Genomic DNA, 27,000 nt, shown 5'->3' with positions numbered 1-27,000 from the left:
ATTTACCCAAGGGATACAGGAGTACTGATGCATAGGGGCACTTGTACCCCAGTGTTTATAGCAGCACTCTCAAAAACAGTCCCTTCTACTTTAAATAGAGCTGACTTGTGTAACCAATAAAACATTATGAATATCACAGTGTAACTTCTAATTTGACAAAATGGACATGGAAGCCTCCACTTTCCTCTCTCTCGAATTGATCATTCTGGAAGCCAACCACATGGCAAGGGTACTTCAATAGCTCTATGGAGAAGCACACATGGAGAGGAACTGAGGTCTCCACCAACAACCAGTATTCACTTTTCAGGCATGTGTAAGCATCCTTGGAAACAGAGGCTCCAGCCCCAGTCAAGCTTTCGGATGTTGCAACCCTAGCTGACACCTTGACCGCAGCCTCATGAGAAAACAGGCACAGGACATGAGCCAGACACCTAGTTTATCTGTCCTTGGAATTCTGACCCCACAAGCAACTGTATAAAATTATACACGTTTTGTTTTAAACTGCTAAGTTTTGAGGCACTTTTCATGCACCAATACATGTAGGGAGTTGTTCTTAAGAAGCTGATCCTTCATTCAAGGATGTAAAGAAATGAGACACACATGTATATAACTTTTGAACATATTCATTCTACACCGTCAAGACATATGAGCAGAAGAAACTCGGGGTCTTACGACTCACACTTCCTCTCATAAAGGCCTTGGGGGAGGAGTTTGGCAAGTATTATTCTAAAAGAAATCGGCAGATTGAGACAGGGTTCCCAAACACCAGTGACTGGTTGTAGATCATAAAGAGGAGGAATGAGGCTACCATGACTTTGGACATAGCTTACACTTAGACAGAGACAGGCTTTACAATAGAATTTCTATGGCTTCTACTTTTTCATGTGCAAGGAAAGATTGTGCGAGAGGTATGGTGGACAGTTTAGGACTTTCACAAGCTGACTCTACTTTTGATGGAGAGTGATTACTTCTGCTTTTCTGTCTGGTTACTAGTATTTTACATTTCTACCCATAGCATCTGCTATAGATATATTATCTTCATTAATTCATTTAAAACATTCTAATTTAGTGTTACAAATCCTTGCAAAGCATTGTCACAACTGTTTCCTTTTACCATAACAGATACTTATTTTAGTTTTTATTTTGATCGTATAAAGTCAATGCCAAAAGCAGATTCGAAGTCGATGTATATCATTAGAATAGAAGTAATAAAAAAACCATGTCATAAAAATTTCAAGTGAAGTATTGTAAACCAAAGACTTTTGACAGCCACCATTCATTGAGCACCTACATTAGATGTTTTCCCTCAAAGTGGCATCACTGAGTTCTCTGAAAGAAAATGTACATTTTGTGTTTCTGTTTTAATGATAAGCTAAAAAATTAACATATGTATATACTGGATTGTGTATATGACCATGTTATATCTGAGTATGGCCACTCAAGTTCAGTTCTCATGTTTGCCCATGTGTTTACAATCCCATTGATAATTATAGAAAATTATTTATTTAATAATTATAATCATCAAGTAGACAGCAAAATTGACAGGTAAAACCCTAACAAATAAACAAAAATGCCCTATATTGAGGCATTAGGTACCATATCTGGGCCACGAATAGACATATTGGGCAGATCCTGTTTGCCCAGTTTGCAACAATTATTGGAAGTAAATGTATAGTGGTGAATGAAGAGTACAATATGTGTCTGTCTACAATCCAGAAATAATTGGTTTAAACATCCACTTAATGTTGATTTCAATCACACTCAATTTTACTCTAACTTAAAGTAAGCAATAGACTTTTACAAAATTATCAAGAAGTACCTTGTTAATTTTGAGCCTGCACGTTTCATTTTATGGTTGTTTTTGTAAGTGACAAGTAGGGTAACCATCATCTTGTACATGAAATCATGCCTGTAGAACGGCCTTTTTAAAGGTAATGGTAAGAGTATGTTCACAACAATGGGAACACATAAGCAAACACAACTTACTGATCAAATCTTATGTAAGCTATTTGCTATATGTAAATTCTTCAGGATTAGCCAATTTCTTATTTAGTAAGTTCTATTTTGTCCCCTAATATTTTAAGCTTTCCAATTCTTTTTTCATTTAAAACTCACCTCCTAATGTGCTCAATTCTCTAAGAACAGGTTTACGTCGTACGTTTGTTTATGGCACAATATGTCACTGCAGCCTTTTGTTGCTCGTCACACCTATACCAGTACTAAAAGATACAATAGAGTAATCAGCAAATATACAACCTCGTATCAACTAAAAGCACTTTGCAGAAGGGGAGAGACTCCGAGGCAACAGATTTCCTATGGCAGTACTTTCCTAAGTGTACTAAGGTAATTAGCCTCAATAGGAGATAATTTTGGTTCACAGGGGTTGCTGTTGTTTTAAGTCTTTCTGGGAAATTTGGATTTTCCATTGATAGCAGTTTTAACATGTCACACTGGAGCCAGAGTGAATTAAAGTGAAGAGCTACACAGTCTAAACAAACATTCCTTCCCATTATCAGAAGCCTGACAACATAATAGCATAAACTATAGTCATGTGGTCACATTCACAAGTAATACAAGAATAATTAAAAATCAAAGAAATGCTACATTTCCTAAACCAGACTTGAGCTGGGGTAAGCATGTTTAAAATTACCACTTTCCTCCCACTCCCTTAAGTTTTCTATTACGTTTTAAAATAAAACAATATATACGGCGATGTTTACTTGAATCATTCTCATGGTTAGTCTACCTTGATGTTTTGTAAAATTAAGGCAGACCATGGTAATATGGCAATACAATTTCAGGTATTTATATCTTGAAAATACTTTTGATTTGCATTCTTAATTTTTTTAAATATAATTTTTTTATTTTACCAGAGGTGCACAATTATGCAAACAAATTTAAAGCTGTAATTCCACTACATTTTACATTTCCCCCAATGATGTTAGTAAAATTTGGCTTTATTTACTATGAAGACCCTTTAAACATGTAATGGGTAATGTAGTTAACATGTTGAAAATGAAATATTTTTCTATGTAATTTCCCTTGTTTTTACAAATAAGAGATGTAAAAAATAACTCACAAAAATGGAAAGAATTATACTTCAGTGGTCTCCAAAGTAAACATACTTTCTCAATAATTTTGGTATTCTAATATTACTTTATTACTTTTAGATGAGAGTGGTACAGATAATAAAAATTTTTTAGAACACTTTTGGCCACAGAATGTGTTATAAAACAGAAATGATTTTTTTGTTGTTGTTTAACAACAACAAACAAAAACAAAAAATTAACAAAAAACAATTTTTGTTTTTGTTTGTTGTTGTTAATGTTGTGTTTGTTATATTAAAAAAAAACACTCTTTTAGGCTTAGACTCTGCATGTGTGTATCTGATGGGAGATGAACTCACCTAAACATGCTTGGAGCTTAATGACCACACGTCCTGTGCTTTCTAAGACCCTCATTTTCCAGTATTCTGTTTCCATAAGTATACTGAGATTTCCCCAGCCTAATTATTTTTATTCAGAAAACAAAACAGATCAATTACCATGATATTAAAGCGCCTCCAAATGAGGCTTTGTTGTTTCTTCTGTAGCAATTCTCTAAGGAGAGGTCTGGAAAACAACTCCCTATACACTCAACTTTATTCTGGTTTGGTGTCTTGGAAAAACAACTGAATATTGTTCTGAATTCAGGGATTGGGGTCAAGTGATAAGTGAACAGGAAATACCAAGCCGCACCAAAATGTAAGATGGGTAGGAATTCAATTCAACTTGTTTTTTAGGTACCTACTGTTTACTAAAAATTATACTAGGTACTCTATGGGACGATATAATTAGAAATGTCCAGCTCTATTCACAGAGAACATATAAACAGTGGGGAGATAAAATATAAGAAAGCAATTACTACGTAAGGCCTATTGTAAAATGTTAAAAGAAAAGAAAAAGTGCTGGGGAAACAACAAAAAGACACAAGTTCTGTAAAATATCCCCAGTTCAGTATTTCCAACCCCAGCCATATATGAGAAGCACTTAGGAAGATCTAGGTAAGTACTTTCTTTGACCTACTGAATTTCTTGGGGCAAGGTGTAGGGGTAGAAACTGGAATGCATATTAAAAAAAATTTTATCCTAATAATCTTGAAGCACAATCGTGTTTAGAAACATTAATCCATACTATCCAGGTATAGGAAAATTATGGAATTTTATGTAACGCTATCTTTAGCCCTCCTAATTATTTTCTAACTGGGGCTCATTCACAAGGAACAGACTTTTTCAAATTAACTTCTATTTGCCAAATTCAAAACATCTCCGTGCAGTCCCACCCATCTCCAGTCTCTTCATTCACTCAGACAACCTTTTATAATTTCATACAAATATTGATATATGCTTCCATTTTTTACTGGGCTCTTTAGTTATTCGTTCATGCTTTTATTTTGAATACACTACAATAAGGTCATTGTGAAAATTGTTCTTATAGTTAAAATGTATATATATATAGATATATACATTTATATATATACACATTTTGGAAGACGTTCGAAAACTACTCTTCACAAGCATGAAGTTTATTTTCTTCCATTACAATACTTGTCAAAGTGCAAAATTTACTCAATTTTTTTAAATTGCTTAGAATATCATATTTCTGCTAAACTGAGTAAACTTTTATAAGTATTAATAAAGCAAGAAAGCAAAGTTTCCAGGAAAGTGTAAGTAGAAAGTATTTTTTCATTACTACATGCATATGGCCAAAGCCCAATACCAGTTCATGGAACATGACAATATATCATACTAGGGTCATTAGACAAATAGGTATGAAAGGATAGGAAATGTTTGTGACGGCACCACTGAGTTCAGCCAGCTGGATTTGGAGTAAGATAGAGAGACTTTAAGAGCTCCCTGTGGGAAATAATAAATGTATCTCCTTCTTGGGTTAAAAACAACAACATCAACAACAAAAATCCCATGAAGCATACGGATGGGGGAAGGGAAGAACAGAGTGAAATTCTGGCACTGTGTTCTTTCCATTGCCATTGCACTGAGGCTATTCAATTCTTCCTGGCTAAAAGGACACGAGTTTCATCATATCATGCTTCCAGACCATGCAGATTTCTGATCCAAAACAACTCTATTTCCAGCCCATGACACAATGAAAAATGCCTCTGGGTCAAGGCTCAGGGAAGCAGTGCCCAAGATGGAATGGGTACCACATTTTGTAAAAGCTCTCTAGCAAAAAAGATGTCAGTAGAAAGTTGGAGCATTAAAATAGTTCAAATGGTACACGGAGAGTTGCTGTAATAGACAGTATAGTTTTCAGTTTCAGATCGTCACCCCGGCAGTCATGACATTAATAACCCAGTAAACAATAATCTTAGGCTCATCTAATTTTATTTTAGCCGTTATGCTTTAATCTAAGTATTGTGTACACAGGAAAAATTAGGCTACTTTATGTATGCGCTGACTTTGTGTTTATTAAGGTATTTATGTATTTATGTGTTTCTGTATGTATTTATTTGCTTTAATCCATCATGGGAAATTTTTCCACAAAATGATGGCCAGCTCAGGAAAATTATTTACGGACTTACTAATTATTCAACCAACAAGTATTTACTGAACAGTGGTCACGTCTCACGTCAAAACAAGGTCCACAGGCTAAAGGAGCAGCCTCAGTGGTGGTCTTGGACTTTGAGAGAACTTTATTCAGTGGAAGAATGCAAAGCATGTACCTGAAACACAATCGATAGACGTAAAAGGAGGTGATTCTAAAGTGCTCAAAAACATTTTCCTTAGCTGCCCCTGTGTTGCCTCTTGATATCCAGCCTTGACTTTGTTATTAATTGGGTGGGGCCAGTTATAGAGAAGACAAAGATGGGAAATGTAGCAAACAGCAATATCACTTCTTTGGATTAGACCAAAACTATTCAAAATTTTACTAAAAAAAAAAAAAAAACTCTTTAAATTCAGTTATACAAAAGTAAGATCATCTGGTCATTTAAAATCAGCTTGTACACAAAAAAAAGAGAGATGCAGGATGCCATTTGCATATGTTTGACAAATATTTATACTTTAAGATCACTACAATCATAAAGGCATTCTAGCAGAATGATTCATATGAAGTGGGTTAAGTAATAAAACCACTGCCATTAAAACTTGAATGAGTTTCTCTCTAGAAATTCCTATTGTGGGGAGTAATTTTAATCTGACACTCTGCCCATTAAATGACTTCCATTAAACCGTGAACCCCTTGAGAAAAAAAGAATATCTCTTTTTAGTTTTGTACAGTACTTAGTGCACTTAGAGAGTTTAGTTTTTTAAAATGCATGAGTTAGTCTAGTGAAAAATTATTTGTAAAAGGCATGCTTAACAGATGTCTTCAATGCACCATGTGGCCAAATTATATTTTTGATCTTCTTGCCCAAACTGTTCTTCCTTCCCATAGTTACCTACATCTCAGTAAATGGCAATCTCTTTCTACCTGAGCTAAGTCTAAGTCTTCGTGGTTATTGCTGATTCTTTTCATTCTCCCACATTCACCTAAGTCTTCATGGTTATTGTTGACTCTTTTCATTCTCCCACATTCACGGCTGATCCATCCACAAATCCTATGAACTCCTACTGGGGCAGAGGCTGAGCTGTTCTAATAAGGAGACCACGAAATAGAGGCTTAAGACCCCCAAAGTTAGTTCTTTGTTGGATAAGAGTTCAATAAAGTAGCCAAGGTCTCCCAGGCAGTGGCAGATATGCCTTCCTCAACACAGCCTAAGGTGCTCCAGTCATTGCCATTCTAAGCACCTTCTGAGGTGCTTCATTTCCAGAAGGAATGAAGGAAAAAGGAGAAGCTAATGCAAGGCAGCCATCTTTAGGAAGATGGCTAGGAGCTGACATAGCATTTCCACTTAACATCCGTTGGTGAGTGGGGCGTCGGCGTGGCTCATTCAGTTAAGAATCAGACGTCGGCTCAGGTCGTGATCTCACCGTTCATGAGCTTGAGCCCCACATCAGGCTCTCTGCTGTCAGCACAGATCCTGATTCAGATTCCCTGTCCCACCACCTGCCTCCGCCCGGTCCTCCCCCGCTCACGCATGTATGTGCTCTCTCTCTCTCTCTCTCAAAAATAAATAAACATTTAAAAAAAATAAAACAAACAAGAAACATCCCATTGGCAAGAAACTAGTCCTATGGACACTGCGCAGCAAGCTTGGAAATCTAGGTTCTAGCTGGGCATTCTTATGCCCAGGAAGGAGAGAATAGATATAGGAGGACAGCCAGGGTTCTCTGCCATGAGTTTAGATTTTCAAAATAGATTCAGTCTCCAGTTACTTCTCACGTCCTCTGCTGACCCCTCCTGCGCCACTGGAAGTCCCCATCTTCCATCACCTGTAACTGTTGTTACTGTTTCTGCTCTGCTTTCCCTAAATCTACTCACATCTCGGCCAATGATGGTGTTAAAACTCATGGGAGCAGGGTATTTTTCTGCTCTTCACCCCGCAATAACTTCCCACCTCATTTGGAGTAAAAGCACGTGGGTTGGGTCTGCTATTTCTTGAGTTCAGCTCCTACTTGTACATGGGCCACCTGGCTCTAAACACGGCCTGCATGCTCGCACCTCCGGGCACTTGTGATTCCTCAGTCTAGCACTTTCTTCCTCCAGCTCTCCCCAAGGCTCACCCCTCACCTTTATGTTGCCTCAAATGGCCCCATCCTGGCAATGCCTTGCTGGGCCACCCTGTACAAAACTGCATCTTCTCCTTCACTTTCGCACCCCTTATCCTCCTTTCCTGTTTTATTTTTCTCCTCAGAACCTTGTAGCATATTACGCATTTTACTTAATGCTGTTTGTTGTCCTTCCAATTTCAGAACATAAGCTCCAGGACAGTAGATGTTTTTGTCTGTTTTGTTCTCTGTACCTTGTATAGTGCCTGGGCTTATAGCAAATGCTCAGTTAATACTTTTGAGGGAATCAGAGGCAAAATAAATGTATAAACTCAGGCATCTGACTTCCCATTTAAAACACCACCTTGTAAATACTTAACAGAATATAAGGAATCAATCTTATAATAATTAACATTGTGAGGCTCTACGACTAGGGACTGTATACTGAATAAGCTATGGAAGGAAACAGAGACCTGAAACTGGGAGATTTTATGTTTACTGCTGTTCTGAGACTAACCTGTTTTTGAAATAAACAACTAATTTTCTCCCTATTTGCCTCAATTTTCTTGGCTCAGTAGAGCATAAATACCTACTTCAGATTTATAGGGATTTGGAAACTTAAATATGTGAAAAAGGCAATGTAATATCTCAAAAGTATCTGCATATAATTATCTTAAAGTTTATAACCTTTATTCACATAAAAGAGTAGCAAACAATTTGCTAATTTCAAAGAGTATACCTGTGTAATTTGTACAGCAGAGTATTTTTCTACTTTGTGTCTATCTCTCAGTTTGTAGTGAACCCCAAAGATGCCTTGAATATGTTTAATAAAATAATCATAGTAACGGTAATTAATAACTTCTGTACGCAACTTGATTATTTTTATGTGTTCTGTTAAATCCTTATAAAAGCCCTGTGAGGGAGATACTTACAGAGACACGCAGGATATGATTATAGCTGACATTAACAATTAAAATAATAATAAAATAAATATAATTTGCCAACCTAAAATACTCCAATCTTGACACGAAAGCACAATTAACAATAAGGTGTAAATAGAAAATAATTACATTTTTCTGAGATGAGTATTTCCTTACATGAGATACTCCACTTTTCCACAATCTGTTATTTTCTTAAGCTTAACGAATAAAGAATGTCCGAATAGAGGTAAAATGTAAAAAGCAATAGCTGTTAGAATAATTTCCTCTTTTACACTGTGATAAAGATGCAATGTGGCAAAGGTCACTAACTCAAAACTAAACTAATTTCCAACTAACTCAAATTGCCCTTGTTTTCTTTCTTAAATTAGAAAAAAAAAAAAAGGAACACGAATTTGTCTGCATGTTAACTACACAAAGCCTCACAAACAAGGTTTGTTTGTATGTAATTTATAAGGGTGACAAACTTAGGAAAAGAAGCCAGTCAGGAATTAAATGACAGCCTTTGGAATGAATGATCAGGGAAACAGCCCAGATTCCCGCTAATTTAGTTTCAGGAGATGATAATAATGCTTTTTATCTCAAACTTGGCTCAAGTTGGGGGGAAAAAATATTTCCCCCAGGAAATTTTAGCCCAGCTGAAGCAATTGATGTTTACTGACTGCATCCAGTATCCTCAAGTTTCCTTGCTGAATGCATGCTCGCTCATTCACGCGCATTCGAATGGTTATTCAGAATTGAATCAACAACTTTGACAGAGTTAATATCTCTGCTGGCCTTTCACAACATACCCTTGTTACTCCAGAGGATGGACAAGAACCAGGATAGCCACACCCAGTTTCCCAGCTACTGCGAATGAGACCATCAGAAACAGTGTTTTGAGTATCAACTGTTTTCAGACACCACAGAGAGAGCCCATTTATTAATTTATTTAATATGACTTATTATATTTTAAAAAATATCTTTTAAGAATGACATCTCAAGCCTCCTCTACTTTTAGGGACAAGCCTGGATACACTCACAAAACGTGTTATTTCTGCGGAATTCTCAACACTGGCGGCCATGATAAAATTCTTGACAGCATTACTCTTAACACAAACAACAGATAGCTTTAATTAACTGAAATAAAAATGTAAAAGCTTTCTGGATGTTAAAAAATAATTTAATGGCTCTTTGGAAATCTTCTCAGATAATTTTGATATTGATTATGCAAGGTTTAGTATCACCATTACGTTGATTAAGTTTTACAATGGTGGCTAAGATAAGTATAGCAAAAAAAAAAAAAAAAAAAAAAAAAAATTCCAGAGTGTTCTTGGGTTTAAAGGGTCACTTCCTTGATAGATTGGAGCTGTGTCAAATCTACTTTAAAATGAGATGGTACATATAAAAATACTTTGAAAAGTTAAAAGCATCGTATAAATGCAAGGCCTTTCATAGATTGAGACCTTATTTTGGAAGCACTTAACTCTAATTACAAATGCTGATAAATGAAAAAACTAGGGCACCAAAATGCTTTCATTGCCTTTTTTCCCCAGTGCAAGTGCATTGGCTGATGAGGAGAAATCTAAGTCATGCATTAACATGGCAAGACCATTTAAATTCCAAACACGTAACAAGTATTCAAATCTGAGTTCTCCTCTGAGCTAAGCCCCAAATGAATGCTCCCCACCCCCCACGCACACTTTTGGCCTTGTATAGATACAAGTTTGTTTCAAAATTTATTTTTAAACTATGGTAGTCTAATGAACATAAGTAGAAAGATTATTTGTCTTTCAAAAATGATTCACTCTTCCAAAGCTACTTTGAAAACCAACAATCTTCTCCTGACTTATTGGTGTCCTCAAAAGGCAAGGATGGTTTCATTTACTTCTTTATTTTATAGGAAAAATTATGTCCAAAGAGTTACTCTCTGTAGTATATTAAGAATCAATGTCATACAGAAATTTGTGTATGTCCTTTGGTTGTGCTATGCAAAGCTGTGAGATAGCACTATCTCCCTCTACTGGCTAAATTAGCATCCAGTTTCTGAGTTCCGGTGACCTAAAGCCTCACTGATACCCCCTCCCCCAAACAAGGAAGAAAAAGCTACTCTGGCTGTGTGTTAGGCTTCCAGAAGCAGCCCTGTGCCAAACAAGCCTGGGAATTTTCTTTCCACCTTAAAAGAAGGAGGAGGACAAGAAGGAGGAGCAGGAGGAGGGGAAGAAGGAGAAGGAGAAGAAGGAGAGGAAGAGGAAGAGGAAGAGGGAGGAGGAGGAGAGAAAAGTGATTACCACGGATAAAGACTCCTTGATGAAAGAAAAGGAAGCATTTCCTTAAAAAAAATTTTTTTAAGTACCAGGACAATTCTTGAAGATTAAGTACAGATACAGTCAATGCTGTGTCTGCAGAGTGTGACTTTTCACAGGATCAGTAAAAAAGAAGCCACTTGTAAAATGCAGTCACATCATATCTCATGGCTGAGAATGTGTGGACATTAAAAAAAAAAAAAAAAAAAAAAAAAAAAAAATATATATATATATATATATATATATATATATATATATATATATATATTCGATATCTACCTTCTTGGTAAATGGCTCATTAGGGCACTACTACTAGAAGTCAGGGAAGGCAGAACCTGACTTTAGGTATTTTAAGTGGCATTTCATGTTTTCTTTCAGTTCAGAGGGTTAAACAGGTAAGTGGTTTCACATGTCGGTCCTTCCTAAAAATTGAGGACAAAAATGATGAGCTAGACGCTTTTTCAGGGGTGGAAAAAAACCCGAGTTCGAATACGCGATCTCTGGAGACACAGCCCCGCGGTAAGTGGAACCTTCTGACGACGGGGCCCTGCGAGTCAGCAGCTGGGTTCTGTCACCCTGACTGGGGCGGCCTTGTTAGTGTAGCATGACCTCTGGAGCACTCGCACAGATAATACCGGCACCTCTCTCCACTCTAATCTCCTCCCCGTCTGAGCAATTCAGCAGGAGATAGGGGCATTAAGGCCATATTATTCCAAACAACATTTAGCTGAATGGTAGCTGAAGATTGTGACAGCCAAAGACAAATTCTCCCAGTCAAATACTTTCCTTCCCAGAAAAGTTTCCTGTTTTAGTACTTTTGCGACACAAGAATGTCATTAAAATGGAACCCAAATGGAAATCCCACACCATCCTTAGCTGAACCTAGGGAAGCTTCGATTTCAGACAGAAATTTCTGGAAGCCTCTTGTGCTACCAGGGGCTATGATGAACACCACCGAATGTCCGGATAAAGACTCATTCATTCATATATTTGCATACTTTGTTGGTGTTATGCTCTATCTCTAGATATGTGCCGATAGCCTTTTTGTGCATTGCATATTTAAATACTTGGTGGCCTGCAGCCATTCTTCCTCAGATGAGACACTGTTAGGAGCACATAACCTGGGTTGAAACTCTAAATATGAGTGGTAAAAGTGCTGCTTTTCATGTTAGTGGTACAACCCGTGTGTTTTCTCACAGTCCAAGTCGGCAAAAGTAAAAGCTTTTAAGTTCTTATACCTAATTTTTTTGTTTCTTTTACTTTTTTTTTTAAATGTTTATTTTTGAGAGAGAGAGAGAAAGAGAGAGGCAGAGAGCGTGAGCAGGGGAAGGGCAGAGAGAGAGAGAGGGAGACAGAGAATCTGAAGCAGGTTCTATGCTGTCAGCACAAAGCCTGATGCAGGGCTCGAATACACGAGCCATGAGATCAGACCTGAGCCAAAGTCGGACACTCAACCGTCTGAGTCACCCAGGCACCCCTCTTATAGCTAATTTTTAGGGCTATAATTGTACCCTAACATTGGAGCTAAACAAATCAATATTTAATGTAGAGGAAAATTAAGAACGCTCCCTGCAGCTGCTTTTTCTATTTCTGTTGTTTCTCCTTTCAAAATATACAGCAATAGGGTTTTGCTGTGATGTTCTAATAATCCAATTTGGGTTTTAAATTTGGGCAATAGGACTTATGGGAAAAAATAAACTATCTCTCCGGTAATCTGCAATGCCTGGTGTTCTGAAATAAGATCAGATAGTGATCAGAGATGATTCTTTCCTGTGACAGGGCACTGTGTTTTGGGAAAGGCTGATTATTCTTTTAGTTTTGTCTGTGCAAAATACAACCTGGCTAGTATGCTAAAATTTGCTTGAATGCTAGAGCCAGGGTCCTTCACACCTTTGAGGCTCACAATAGTTATTAATTGTGAATGATGCTAATTATTTAAAGAATCTCCTTTCAGAAATGCCTGCATATTACAGAAGAGGTTAATATACCAACAAAGAGCTTTTTCTGTATCATTCTTTTAAACAGCATCATTCTTATAACCAGGCTTGTTCAATAATAAGGAGTAGATTTCCTGGACTGAATAGCATAATATATATCATTGGAATTCATGCTCATTCTGAGAAAAAAATATATTTCCCACATGTCATCTGAAACGGATTTGTTTGACCTTATCCTGTTGGTCAAAGAAAGTAAGCTCACTAGTGTGTGTGCGTGCGTGTGTGTGTGTGTGTGTGTGTGTGTGTATGAAAGGCAGGGCAGTAGAGGTGGTCATTCACTCTTGTACACTATAGTAATTCATTTGTTGAATGTGCCCTACACATCTTAAAAAGTTATGAAACATGGTCAATTAATCCATTCTCGCTGGAATGATTTGCTCAGTTTATTAATGACTATATCTTTATGTCCTTTTTGTCACAAAAAAGGGAGACATTCTCACTGTTTCATCCTAATTAGAAGTGTATCATTTTACATTTGGAATTGGTCATTTTCAAGTTAATCTCTTTATTTTACTGAGCCAGAAACCGAATCAAAGAAGTTAAATGATTCCTTTAAGTTCACCTAACTGGTTATCATGGGAGCTCATGATACATCCAGGTCTGCTGAGTGAGTCTGCCTTTTCTACCTCAAACTCCTATGCTTGCTAATTTTAAGCTATTTGTTGTAAGTCATCAGATAAATGGGGAGATAGAAACAGAACATCATTCTATAGTTAAAACGTATCCAAAGAAAATTACAAAATGAGCCAGATTTTTAAAAACAAGCAAATCAAGCAATCTGTGTGGGGCACTGAGCTATATTGATCACTGGAATGAATCATAAAATGATGCCAGGAAACTAGGGTTTCTGCAGAACGCTTTGTACGTAACTCATAAACAGTAACAGGGTCCTACTCTTGGTAAAAATAAAAACATTCTTTGCCCATACGAACTTCTCTGAGTATTTTATTTTGGCTGTGATTCACAGTTGTCAGGGAGTGCCAGGGGCAGTGTGCCGAAATCCAGAAACAAGTAATACAAGGCTCTACTGAAAGCTGACTTATGACATTATTGAAAGAATCAGTTAAATTTTAAGTTGCTTAATATAATTCCTGAGAAACTGTCTATTTCAGAACACTGAAAATGCAAATTGAAGAATGAAAATGCAGGTGAATGAGAAGGTTTTACACACATGAAAGCCGTGGAAAAACAAACATTTATGTTATTTAGAACTAAACGTTGTAATTATATCTATGCAAGGCATGGCTTCCTGTAGTGAGTAATGAAGAAACTTAAAAGATAATTTCCAGAATAGTAAAATGTTATATTTTTATTGGCTAGGAAAACTTTATGTATGATAGAAACAGCAACACATAGCAAAACATGCTTAGAAATAAATTCAACAAGAAATATTCTAATCCTAGAGAAAACCATAAAATACTATTGGAAACAAAATATTCTTTTTTTAATTTTTTAATGTTTATTTATTTTTAAGAAAGACAGAGACAGAGCATGAGTGGGGCAGAGGCAGAGAGAGAGAGAGACACAGAATCTGAAGCAGGCTCCAGGCTCTGAGCTGTCAGCACAGAACTGAACACAGAGCCCGAACTCATGAAACTGTGAGGTCATGACCTGAGCTCAATCAGATGCTCAACTGACATCCCTGAAAGCAAAATATTCTTTTTTTTTAAATATTTTTAATGTTTATTTATTTTTGAGAGAAACGGAGACAGAATGCAAGTGGGTTAGGGGCAGAGAGAGAGGGAGCCACAGAATCCAAAACAGGCTCCAGGCTCTGAGCTGTCAACACACAGCCCGAAGTGGGGCTCGAGCTCGTGAGCCACGAGATCACGACCTGAGCCGAAGTCAGCCGCTCAACTGACTGAGCCACCCAGGTGCCCCTAAAGCAAAATATTCTTAAAGATATGAAAGACATTCCTTGTTCTAGGACTGTACATCTCAATATTAAGATGCCAATTCTTTATTAGTTAATTTATAAATTTGATGTGATCCTAATAAAAATACCAATGGCCTTTTTTTTTAAACAAAGCTAGATAGATTTGTATTTAGGTTAATGTGAAATAATAAATATGGAAGATTAGCTAGATACACTGAAGAGAAGAGGAAGGCCTACAAGATAATAGAACATATTACAAAGCACCTGTAACTGAAACAGTATGATATTAATGTGTGAACAGATATCCAATAGAATAGATAGAAAATCCAGAAATAATCTTGCTATACACAGAAATCCAATGTATTATAAAGGTGGCTCTCTAATCACTGAGGCAAAGTTTGTGTTTTTTTTTTAATAAATGTATTGGAACAACTGCATAGCCATTTGGAGAAAAATAAAATTAGATCCAATTTCTTGCATCATAGGCAAGACTAATCCCCAATCAATAAGAGAACTCCAAGTTCTCTTGGAGAACATACAGCACTAGATGAACAAGTAGGTAAATTCTTCTCTAACCTGAGTAAGAAGGATTTCTAATTATGAATAAAAGTCCAGATGCAGTAGAAAGGAATGTTAAGTTGCACTACATAAATTTTAAAAAATTATACAGCAAAAAACCAAAAACTGAAAAAAAAAAACAAAGAAAAAAATCCAAACATCATGAACAACACTTGAAAAACAAATGATGAGCTGGAAAAAATATTTGCAAAAATATCACAGAGAAGGTTAATTTTCCTGGTATACAAAGAAATTATAAAATATGAGGAATCCAATAGAAGAAAAAATCCAACAACAGGAACAGATGAGTCACAACAAGAGATATAAAAATTACCTTTAAACATATAAAAAGATATCTACCTTCATTTGAGTTAGAGAAATTCAAACTAAATTACAGAGAAATACTATTTCCCAGCCATTAGGGTGGCAAAAACAAAAAACAAAGCTTGACAAAACACTCTTATGATGATGTTGAGAAACCGACATTTTCATACATTGTTGGTAGGAATGCAAAATGGCACAATTCTTCTAGAATGAAATTTGCCAACATCTAACAAAACTATTCATTTAATATTCTAGGAGTTTACCAAAAAGATATACCCTAGCTATATGAAGAAGAATAAAAAACAACGTATATACACACACATATACACACAAATATATATGCAAGATTATTCACTACAGCAATTGTAATTACAAAAATATTATAAATTATCTAAATGTCTAAGTATAGGAGATAGTTTAATTAACCATATTATAAACATTCAATGCAGCATTATGCAGTTGTCTAAAAATCTTTACATAAAAAAACACACACATAAAGGGTAAACCAGCAAAAAAAAAAAATGAACCTGATTATCTATAAGGTGTGGAGGAAAATGAGAGGGACCACAGAAAGAAGTGACACTTCTCTAAGTTTTTATAAATCTTGACTCTCTGAAAGCATGTTAATGTTGTTAGTAATTGAAGAATAAAATTAAATCAGCAAGGATGAGAAGGGAGTTTCTCATATTAAAGCAAATGGAAGTAAATAAGCTAGCTAGAATGTATTTCAAATGAGTAAATAATTACACTGAAGGAAGGAAGAGAACTAATCTAAGGGAGGTCTCCTGCTTATAGTAGAATATCAAGTGTTACCTGGTAAATATGGAGCTGATAATAGAGCTGGAAAATCATTATTTTGCAGCCAACATAGTAAAGGGTGGTTCAGGGAAAAAAAAATCATTCATGGCAGCTAAATCAAGACGGGGAATTTGATGAGGAGCAGGGCATTTGTGTGGACTTGAAAGTCTGTCCCGCAGATTGCTGTTACTTGCAAGGAAAAAAGTAATACCCAAAACAGTGGAGAAACCAAAAAACACCCTGACGGGGTGATCAAAGTTAACAGCACCAGTAAGAGGCAGGTGGACATGATGCTCTGAGAAGGGCTATAACTTCTTCTGTGTAATATTTCAGGGAAGGCTACATATTCATAACTCCAGTCTAATCATGAAGACATAGTAGACAAATAAAAAATGAGGAGCCGTCTATGGGGCGCCTGGGTGGCTCAGCCAATTAATCATCCAACTCTTGATTTTGGCTCAGGACATGATCTCACAGTCTGTGAGATCGAGCCCCACGTTGGGATCTGCCCTGACAGAGCAGAGCCTGCTTGGGATTCTCTCTCTCCCTCTCTCTGCCCCTCCCTGCTCTTTCTCCCTCAAAATAAATAAATAAAGTTAAAAAAAAATAAGGAGCATTCAATTTTTTAAAATGCGAGCCTGTTCTTCAAAAATGTCAATGTCATTAAAAGGCAAAGAGAAGCTGAGGAAATCTTCCAGATCAAAAGAAGTTAAAGAAATGTGATGACTAATGTCATACAAGATCCTAGAGTGGGTCCTGTACTGAAGGAAAAATGATGCTAGATAGGACATTATTAGGTCAACTAATAGATTTGGAATACAAAAGAGGGATTCGACAAAATTCAAATGGGTTAAAGTCGATAAATGTATGTGATTATATAAATAAATATTCTTATTCCTAAGAACTATATCCTGAGGCATTCTGTATATGATTCTCTTTCTTGTGATTTTTCTTTCGGTTTGTTATTATTTCCAACTTAAAAATTAAAAAAAATAGCTTTAGAAATAATATCTCATTTTGAATATAAAGACATGAACATTTTAATTCACATAAAATTAACTTATTATCCGCCCCCGCCCCCCTCCCCCCCCCCCCCCGCCCCCGCCCCGAGCAAATGTTGAACAAACGAATATGTAGCAAATGTTAGTTTGCGGGCTGGCAAGTGTAGCCTGCCTGGAGTCCATATTCATGACTTTTGAAGTAAGCTAAGTCTCTCTTGATATCGTTTGCATCTCTTGAAAATTAGACCCCAAAACCAACAGAAATGAACTTCTGGACTGATTCTGAGCCCTAAGAAAAATCTGCTTGAGTATCATAAAGAAAAGGTTAAAATCCCTGTAAAAAGCAAGAAAGTCACCTTGGAGCCTTTGATAGCCAGTAAGTGAAAACATACAGCGAGTTAGACCTGGTAGTTACAGTTTTAGGAGATCAGAGTCCAAAAAACTTCAGAGAAAAAAAAAAATAGATTTGACCCCAAAGCATGAATTCCCGGAGGAGAATCCAAAATGTTTGAGAAGCTATGTAAGACTTCACAAATGCAATTTTTGGTGATGAAGAATAAAAAGAGAGACACAAATAAGAGAAGATTATAATATGTAGTCCTTTATGACCTCAAAAAAATTAATATAAGCATAAAGGTAAAGAGAAAAAAAAGACAACTGGGTGCTAGGAAAGGATGCGTGAACTAGGGTGGTGAGGACATGTAGAAATAATGTCAGGAAGACACCTGATGAAGCAAGGCTTGCTCACCTCTCCCCCCACAATGCTAAAGAAAACATAAGTTGTTCTGGGCAGTGATACTGAAGCAAAAAATAGAGGAATAAAGGACACTTGCTTCAGCCTGACTGGTCATGGATTAGACATTGCCCGAGCTGAATTTCACAAGAAAAGTTTAAGAAATAAGAGTCAAGAGGGCTTTCTATTAAAGGGATTGCTACAAGGCATGCCACAAAAGTGCATAGTTAAGAAGTATAAAGACTGTTGGAAGGTGCAGAGGACGAGGTCAGAACATGACAGACAGAGCCAGGTTACTCCTAATGCACCACATTATGCATTTCAGGCTTTGTCCTACAACTGTGGCAGATGGGGACCACTGAAAGTTTCCAATATTAAGCCCTTATAATTATGTAGTTCATCCAAACACAATTGTAGCTACATCCCACAAACTTTGATGTGTTACATTTCCATTATCATTTTGTTCAAAATATTTTTTGATTGGCTTTGTGATATTTTTATTGACTCAATGAATTATCTAGAAGTGTGTCAGTTTATAAAATATTGGGGGTCTTTCTAGGTGTTATTTTATTATTCTTTCCTTTTATAAATTTTTTAAAATGTTTGTTTTTGAGAGAGAGAGAGAAAGAGAAAGAGAGAGAGACAGAGTGCAAGGAGGAGAGGGGCAGAGAGAGAGGGAGACATAATCCAAAGCAGGCTCCAGGCCCTGAGATGTCAGCACAGAGCCTGACACGGGGCTCAAACTCACAAACCATGAGATCATAACCTGAGTTGAAGTCAGACGCTTAACCCACTGAGCTACCCAGGCACCCCTATTCCTCTCTAACTTAATTTCTCTGAGGTCAGAGAACATTCTCTGCAAATTTCTGTCTCTTAAAATCAATTTGAGAACTATTTTGTTGCCCAGGATGTGATCTAATTTGGTGAATGTTCCATGTTCATTTGAAAAAAAAAATGTAGTCTTTAGTTATTAAGCATAACGTTCTCTCACCGTCAACTTGGTTAAGGTAGTTGACAGGGTCATTTTGATCTGTATCTTTACCAATTTTTTATACGGTTTTTCTAACAACTACTAAGAGGATCTTAGAACTTCCAATTAAAATTGTGGATTTGACTACTTCTCCCTTTATTCCTGTGAGTTTCTGCTTCATATATTTTGAAACTCTGTTGCATAATTGTAATATCTTTGTAATGTGTTGATCCTTTAATCATTGTGAGATGTCTCCTTTCGTGACTAGTAACCTCTTTGTCTTGAAGTCTGAAAGAACAGCAAACTCACAGATTCACCTAGTGCAGTTTGTCCTCCCTAGCAAGATTCTTCCCTTATTTCTGCCTGCTATTTCCCAAGCCCCCCACACATGCGCAGTTGCAGTCACCCAGGGATTTGGAGAGTTTATGTTTAGATTCTGTGAGCCATCCCTTACTTCTAGGAATTCTCTCCTAAATCTCCAGCTGTTTTGCCAACCTTGAACTGTGTCTTGCTTGCCAGCTAGGTACTAGAACATGGCCCACAGGCCATAATTAAGACTTTAGATATTATTCTAAATGTGATGGGATGCATTGGAGATTTTGAATGAGGGATGTGATATGATGTGAATTTTATGGCAATATTACTCTAACTGCTGTAGGGAAAATATGTCATAGAGAAGCAAGAAGGAAATTTGGGAGACAGGGTACGGAGTGATTGCAGTAGTCCAGACATGTAGGCTAAGCTTCATTGTCTACTGGCTATCTGCAGAAATAAACACACACTCTGGGAAATTGAAAGTATCATTTTTCACAAAGAATCAATCCTTATAACTGTCTACATTTCAGGGTATGTTAGGGCCTGATTCAGTATATGTTGGCTTGTGAATAGTAAGCAAATGAATAGATCTTTTGAGAGACAAAGGAACAGCTGACATCATCATATTTCACTTAACAAATAGTAACTGAGGGACGACCAAGTGACAGGCAGGCTCTAATTTAAGGAAAAGGGACAAATTAACAAACCTCTAGCTTCAGAGAGGTAATAACCTAGAAAGGTGGATGATAATAAAGAAATAAGCTAATAGGGGTGCCTGCGTGGCTCAGTCAGTCAAGCAGCCAACTTCGGTTCAGGTCATGATCTCATGGTTCATCATTTGGAGCCCCACATCGGGCTCTGTGCTGACGGCTCAGAGCCTGGAGCCTGCTTTGGATTCTGTGTCTCCCTCTCTCTCTGCCCCTCCCTCTCCCTCTCCCTCCCTCTCTCTCTGTCTCAAAAATAAATAAACATTAAAAAAAAATTAAAAGAAGTAAACTAACAGACATTGATTTTGGCAGGTAGCACTACATGTTTGAATGGTGACCTAAATGAAGGGAAAGAGGGAGCCATATACGAATCCAGCAACAGCAATGTCAGGATGGAAGAGAACTTTGTCCAAGGCCTGCAAAGAGGTCAGTGTGCTGGAATTTAGAAAGATGATGTCTGAGACACAGCCAGGGCCAGGTAATGTCAGGCCTTGTGTGCCACAGTAAGGATCTTGGATTTTATTCAAAGTATGGCCCATAGTTATTGGAGCAGGAACTGATTTATGTTTTCAAAGTATCACAAACTGTTTGTTCCAACAATCCTTCTTGACCAATTTGTTTTGGAGAACAGTGTCCAAGACTATCTTGCATTTCTGCACGTCTTCCAAGCAGAAATACTGGTCTCCTTTGTTATAGATTATCTTTCTAAGGATGTTTGAAAGGAGAACAGGCTTGGATGATAGAGATAGCGCCTTCCTCCAGAGCACATATTCCCTAAGCACGGATTCCTCCCTCTGACACAACCCGAAGCCTGAATCACCTGGCCCTCTTTGAGTCACCCTGTGGGACTTGGGGCTTGGAAACTAAGAGCAATATTGATTTTTTGGCTCCTGCTATTGCTGTGAGTAATAAAGTCCTTTGTCTCCAGGTCAGAGAATCGTGTATTTTTTTCAACATCCATGAAACTGTGGCAAAGTGACTTACTATCTTGTGAATTTCCTTCACAAGTTTTGATGGTTTGGGCAATGAGGGTGGCATGCTGACAGACATATCACTCGTGGAAAAGAAAGAATGAGAGCCTCTCAGGCCAACTAGCAGGAATGGAGGGGAGTCTGTGGGAATCGGTAGTGAACATGACCTAATTGTGTGGCCAATGTAGCAATAAATGGTGTCCTCTTCTTCATGGCTTGGTAGTGAGGATGAACTGGAGAGGCAGCCTTAGGTCAATTACAAGGAAGGAGGTTTAAAGACAGAATCCAAGTGTTTCCCTGCTTGTTGTTAACCCCCGCTCCATGAGGGGTGACGGGAGAGGAAGATGTCCTCTCTGATCCTGCAGTCAGCTTCAGGTCTGCCCTCGTGTAAAAATTGGTACTGGGTTTCATCTCGGGTAGTTTCCACCCATCAGGAGACAACAGTGACAGTGAGACTCACTTAAATTTAGTGTGAAGGGAGGAAAATCCTCAACCAGTAGAGAAGGAAACCAGGCAAATCTTAGAATATTGGCTGGTTCCGGAGGGGTACAAGGGATGGTGGGATGTAATACCCAGGGAAGAATGACAACAGCTTGGCCATCTTACAGCTCGACCCCTTTGCATTCTACCATGTCAACCTTACATCCCTCAGAAAGGACAGTAAAAGATCTCAAAGGGTTTTGTTTGTTTGTTTGTTTGTTTTTCATTGAGTCCTACCTGCTATAAAAGAGCTTTGGCCTCCTGGGTCAAATTTCCTGGAGAAACCAAACTCCAGCAGGAAGCTGGAGATGAGGCACCAACTAATATCTGGGTTCACTGTAGCTATGATTTTTTTTCAGTAAGACATCAATGGAACACCTATTGAAATATAACTTTATGGTAAACCCTTCAAAATAAAGTATTTGTAAAATATACCGCTAGATAACTGAATGAATCTCTAAGTAAGAGATTCCTATTAATCAGACCATGAGGCCCCCATTCCTTCCTTTTCATAAAAGTCATGTCTTTGTCACTATCTCATCTGCATTGCCAAAACCAGGATTGTGCTAACTCATTTCTTAGAGATCCTAAGTAATAGGCCTAAGTGATAGGATCCTAAGTAATAGGCCAGTCAAATGTTGGGGGCATCTAACAGAATTATGATGCTGGTTTTGAAAGACTTGATCCAGAATCTTCTTTAATGCAGAAAATTTTCTAGCAAGGCCAGTTGTCTTTTGAAGCTAATCCTAGTTTATGATAATGCAACCGTATCGTCTTATATTTTTCAGTACACTATGGTAGGATATGAGGAAATACAGTGTTTGTCCTTGATTTCTTCCCATCTTACCCCCACGGAGGTAATACAGCTGTTTGGCTAATTGTTAATATAAGAGAAGATGTTTGATTTGATGCTGGAGTTTGGAGCCTTTTGGATCCTTGATACAAAACAGGTAAAAATACTTCCGGTCAGTAGCTGTGCACCACTGTGTGCAGAGTGGTCCGTAACGAGACGGTTGTCTGCCACTTTGGTAAAGCCTAGTGTGACAACAACTAACCCAATGAATTCCTGAGAATCTCCACCTACTTCAAGCAATTCTTAATAAATATTATTTCTGATGTCTTGCCTACTTGTTTTACAGAGTCAAGGGAAGAACTTTCTAATGCTAGTGATGCCAGCTTCTTCTCTTCCATATTAACTGAGCTGTTATACTCTTGTAAAATTGGGAGGGCAATCATTCTCTAAGATTGAAATTTGGGGGGAATTTCCATAGCCCATTGGCTCCCTTTCTGCTGTCCTCTTAGTAAGAAACTGATTTATAGCCTACATTCTCCCACCTGCTAACCCTACATTACCATGCTGCCCTCCAGGCCAAACTAAATGGGTCCAGAAGAAAGGAATAACTAGGACATTCACCATAGGCCTGGTGAGTACCGATATTAATCAGGAAATGAAAAGTTAGTAAACATTTCAGAATAATCCACAGTTTTAAGGCTAGAAATGAAGTTGAAATTATTAGAACAGATAGATCTCACTGTAATAGGAAAAAATAATATAGCAGAAATATAGTGAAGGAAACGGGAAAGCACTAAAAATAATTCATTGCTACCTGGAGAGAAAATTATACAAAAGAAAAAGGGAAGTCTTAAAATAACAAAGAATTGTTTATTAGCAAAAATTATGATGTGTTTAATTGAAAACTCCAATCAAGGCAGTGAAAATGGAATAAATACTGATGAAAAAACTCACTAATAATATAGTAAATGAGTGGGTAATTATTCTAAAACATAGAGTAAACAGACAATGAGTGGTAATTTGGAAATTAAAAAAATGATAAACTTAATAGAAGTTAGATCCAGGAGACCAAATGACCCACTAATAAAGCTTGCAAAAACAGATAAAGAAATGGATGAGGAAGAGAGACAATTAAAGAAAGAATAAGAGGGGTGCCTGGGTGGCTCAGCCAGTTAAGTGTCCAACTTCAGCTCAAGTCATGATCTCACGGTTCATAAGATCAAGCCCCGCATCAGGGTCTGTGTTGACAGCTCAGAGCCTGGAGCCTGCTTTGGATTCTGTGTCTCCCTCTCTCTCTGCTCCTCCCCCACTCATGCTCTGTGTCTCTCTCTCTTTCAAAAATAAATAAACATTAAAATATTAAAGAAATAATAAGAAAATATATCTCTGAGTTGAGTCAGACTAAGGGTCCTGATTGTCAGCCCAGGTTAACAAAAAAGACCTTCTATATAACATGGAAAACTCTCTAAACTGAAAGGACAAAGAACAGATCTCACAAGCTTCCAAATGGAGAAGAGTTTACCAATAACAAAAATAGGAAGAGATTTTCCCTCTGCAACTCAGAAAGGAAGCTGCAACAGAGTAAACAATATTTATAGTTTTCTAAAACAAAAAGATTAAAATCCTATAGGCAGCCAGGATGTAACTCAGGGGTGAGGGAGAGAATTTAAAACTTATCTCACAGAATTTGAGTAATTAAGGAGACAAAGAATATGTAAGCCCACGTAAAGAATTTAGAGAATATAAATTGATATATGGGCTGGCTACAGAATAAAAACTGAGAATAGTAATTTTTTTTTCTTATATCCCTGGAGAATTTTTAAAGTTTGCTATGTCCTTGGTCACAGAGAAAAATCTTAATACTGTTCCAACAGTGCATTATTTCATGACAAATTTGAACTAAAATAAAATAAAACTAAAAATTAAAATTTTTAGTCATTTCGAGATTTGTAAAAATAAGGATATTGCATGTAGGATATGGCTCAAGGGGATATTCATGGCTTTAAAAGATTTCCCTGTTAAATGAGAAAGATTGAAAACAAATGGAATAGCCATTCAATTTAAGAAAGAGGAAAGATACAGGAGCTGGAAATTAATAAAGATAAAGACAGAAATTACTAATTTAGGAAACAATAGTAATAGTTAACATTTACAGAGCATTTGCCATATACCAATTACTGAATAAGTGCTTTGTAAGCATTGTCTTATTTAATCTTCATAATAACTCTAAGAGATCATTTTCATCATGAAAAAACAACAGTTGTGGATCTTTATGAGGCAAATAATTTCATCAGACTCCATAAAGAAAAAAAGACTTACAAATGCTATAGATGCCTTTTAAAGAACTCTTTCAGCCTTTGATGAGTTTAGAAAATAAAAGGCCAACAACCGCCCACAAAACCACACCGAACAAAAAACCAAGCTCGGAGAATTTGCACAATAAGATAAAGTGGAATACACATATATTTAGTTTCGCATTTATATTTTTCTCATACAAATACGGAATATGTTTAGAGTTAATAAATACAACCCATCATATTCAGATCCCAGTGCAAATGAACTCTGAAAAGCTAAATCTTGTACAGGTCACTGTCTAGAATTCAATATATCAGGGAACTAATAAGTATTTACAACTAGAGGGGTGCCTGAGTGGCTCAGTCAGTTAGGGCACCCGACTCGTGGTTTCGGCTCAGGTCATGATCTCAGTTTGTGAGATTGAGCCCCGCGTGGGGCTCTGTGTTGAGCATAGAACCTGCTTGGGATTCTCTCTCTCCCTCTCTTTCTCATGCACGCTCATGCACGCTCATGGTCTCTCTCAAAAGCAAATAAAATAAACTTTAAAAAAAAGTATTTACAAGGACAAAAATCTTGGGATTTGAAGATTATATCCTCATCTAAAATTACATATGTTAAGAAAATAACAAATAAGCCTTTTTTTTTTCAAAACTTATGGGATGAAGCCAAATCTGTAAATAAACACATATTAACAGCCTGAAATATTTTGAATATTAAACAAGAAAGAATGGAAATAAATAAACTAATTATTCATTTCAAGAAGTACTAATAAGTAAAAAGTAAGGAAAACTGACAAGGAAGGGCTTCTGAAAACAAAGTAAAACAATTATTTTATTTTTTATTTTTAAAAAAATTTTTTTTCAACGTTTTTTATTTATTTTTGGGACAGAGAGAGACAGAGCATGAACAGGGGAGGGGCAGAGAGAGAGGGAGACACAGAATCGGAAACAGGCTCCAGGCTCCGAGCCATCAGCCCAGAGCCTGACGCGGGGCTCGAACTCACGGACCGCGAGATCGTGACCTGGCTGAAGTCGGACGCTTAACCGACTGCGCCACCCAGACGCCCCTAAAACAATTATTTTAAAATAGACAAGAAGACCTGCTAAGGCTTTTTGACCTTACTTTTTCTTTTTTCTATTCTAACTCATTCTAAGTAAAGTCAAGTTTCTATCATAACAGTGCTTATTTTTCAGTATTGGTTCTACTCTGAACTGTTTCTAACATTGGTTTTTATGGAGTTTCTTTATGTTCTTTCCCAGTCTCTTTCAGCTACCTTTTCAGGTATGCCTGCCTTCCATCTCAGTGCTTTTTTCTTATCATCCCCAATGGATGCTGTCCTGGGCCCAACATTCTTTCCCATGAATTGCCTATGTCTTCAGGGGGTTGCCTTGGGGGCTGGCTGGGTTGTACCAGGCCCCAGGTGGGAAAAATCAGTGTGTGCTCCCTTGAGAACCGGAGACAACTAGGGAAGGAAACACAAGTTAAGCTGTCTCTGGGTATGTGGGCCTGTAAGAGACGCTTCTGGTAACTTTCACTGCCACGTAGTCTGTGGTGAGAGAATAAAGGATGTAGAATGAGGCAGGTGCACAGGGTGAGTAGAATCAAGAGAGAAAAGAAGCCTCCGCAGTGCTCAAATAGGTCATTCTGGTTGCTGAGTTTCATCCCAGCTCGGTGTCAATGAGCTGTGTCCCAGCATCTCTCTATTAACTCTGTCTTTGGCTACTTGGATCCCAGAAAGTCCTTACTCAACATACTGCCTTATTCTTATTTTAGATTTCCGGTTATTCTTTTTCACTGACTTTGTACTGAGAATACGATACCTAGTTCCACTGCCTTCAGCCAGTCTCTTCCGCAAGTACACTATTCCTCTGTGCCTTAAGTACTATATGCCCCATCTTTATAGTAATAATCCCCGTGGAGGTGCTTTTTGTTTTTTCTTTTGTAGTAACTCATTCTTGAAGAAACTCAAGTCCATCCAGTTGTGGGTAGATTCTCTATGACTCCTTTTCCTTTGGTGCTGTTTGATGTATGTATCCCTTAAGTCAACTATCTGAAGGGTTATAACCCTTTCTTCGTGTGCCCCTGCTCCTGGACAGCTTACCGTAAATAGTAGAGTTCATGTCTGGTTATTGTGAAGCAGCCTCACATCTCTCTTGCCAGAATCAGCAAATAAAGACCCATAATCCCTACATGAGCCACTTTCAGCTCTTCCAAGCTCAGCTTGTTCCTGCAACTGATTTCATATCTTGGAATGTCAAGTGCCACTCCCTATCCAGCCCGCCTCCTGCTCCAATGCATTGCTGGCAATTCT

General features: G+C 37.4%; 1 long non-coding RNA gene across 1 annotated transcript in view; it reads right to left on the bottom strand.

The window, feature by feature from the left end:
• LOC122216926 overlaps window positions 1-27,000 on the bottom strand; it is a 55,707-nt gene that overhangs the window by 6,489 nt on the left and 22,218 nt on the right. The window contains exon 2 of the long non-coding RNA XR_006201192.1: window positions 2,116-2,219. This is a non-coding gene — a long non-coding RNA (uncharacterized LOC122216926). The remainder of the gene's footprint in view (window positions 1-2,115; window positions 2,220-27,000) is intronic.

Source organism: Panthera leo, chromosome B1 (assembly GCF_018350215.1).
Source record: "Panthera leo isolate Ple1 chromosome B1, P.leo_Ple1_pat1.1, whole genome shotgun sequence".
NCBI classification, from domain to species: domain Eukaryota; kingdom Metazoa; phylum Chordata; class Mammalia; order Carnivora; family Felidae; genus Panthera; species Panthera leo.
Note: the sequence above shows the minus strand (reverse complement) of the source record. Positions and strands in the feature narration are given on the sequence as shown.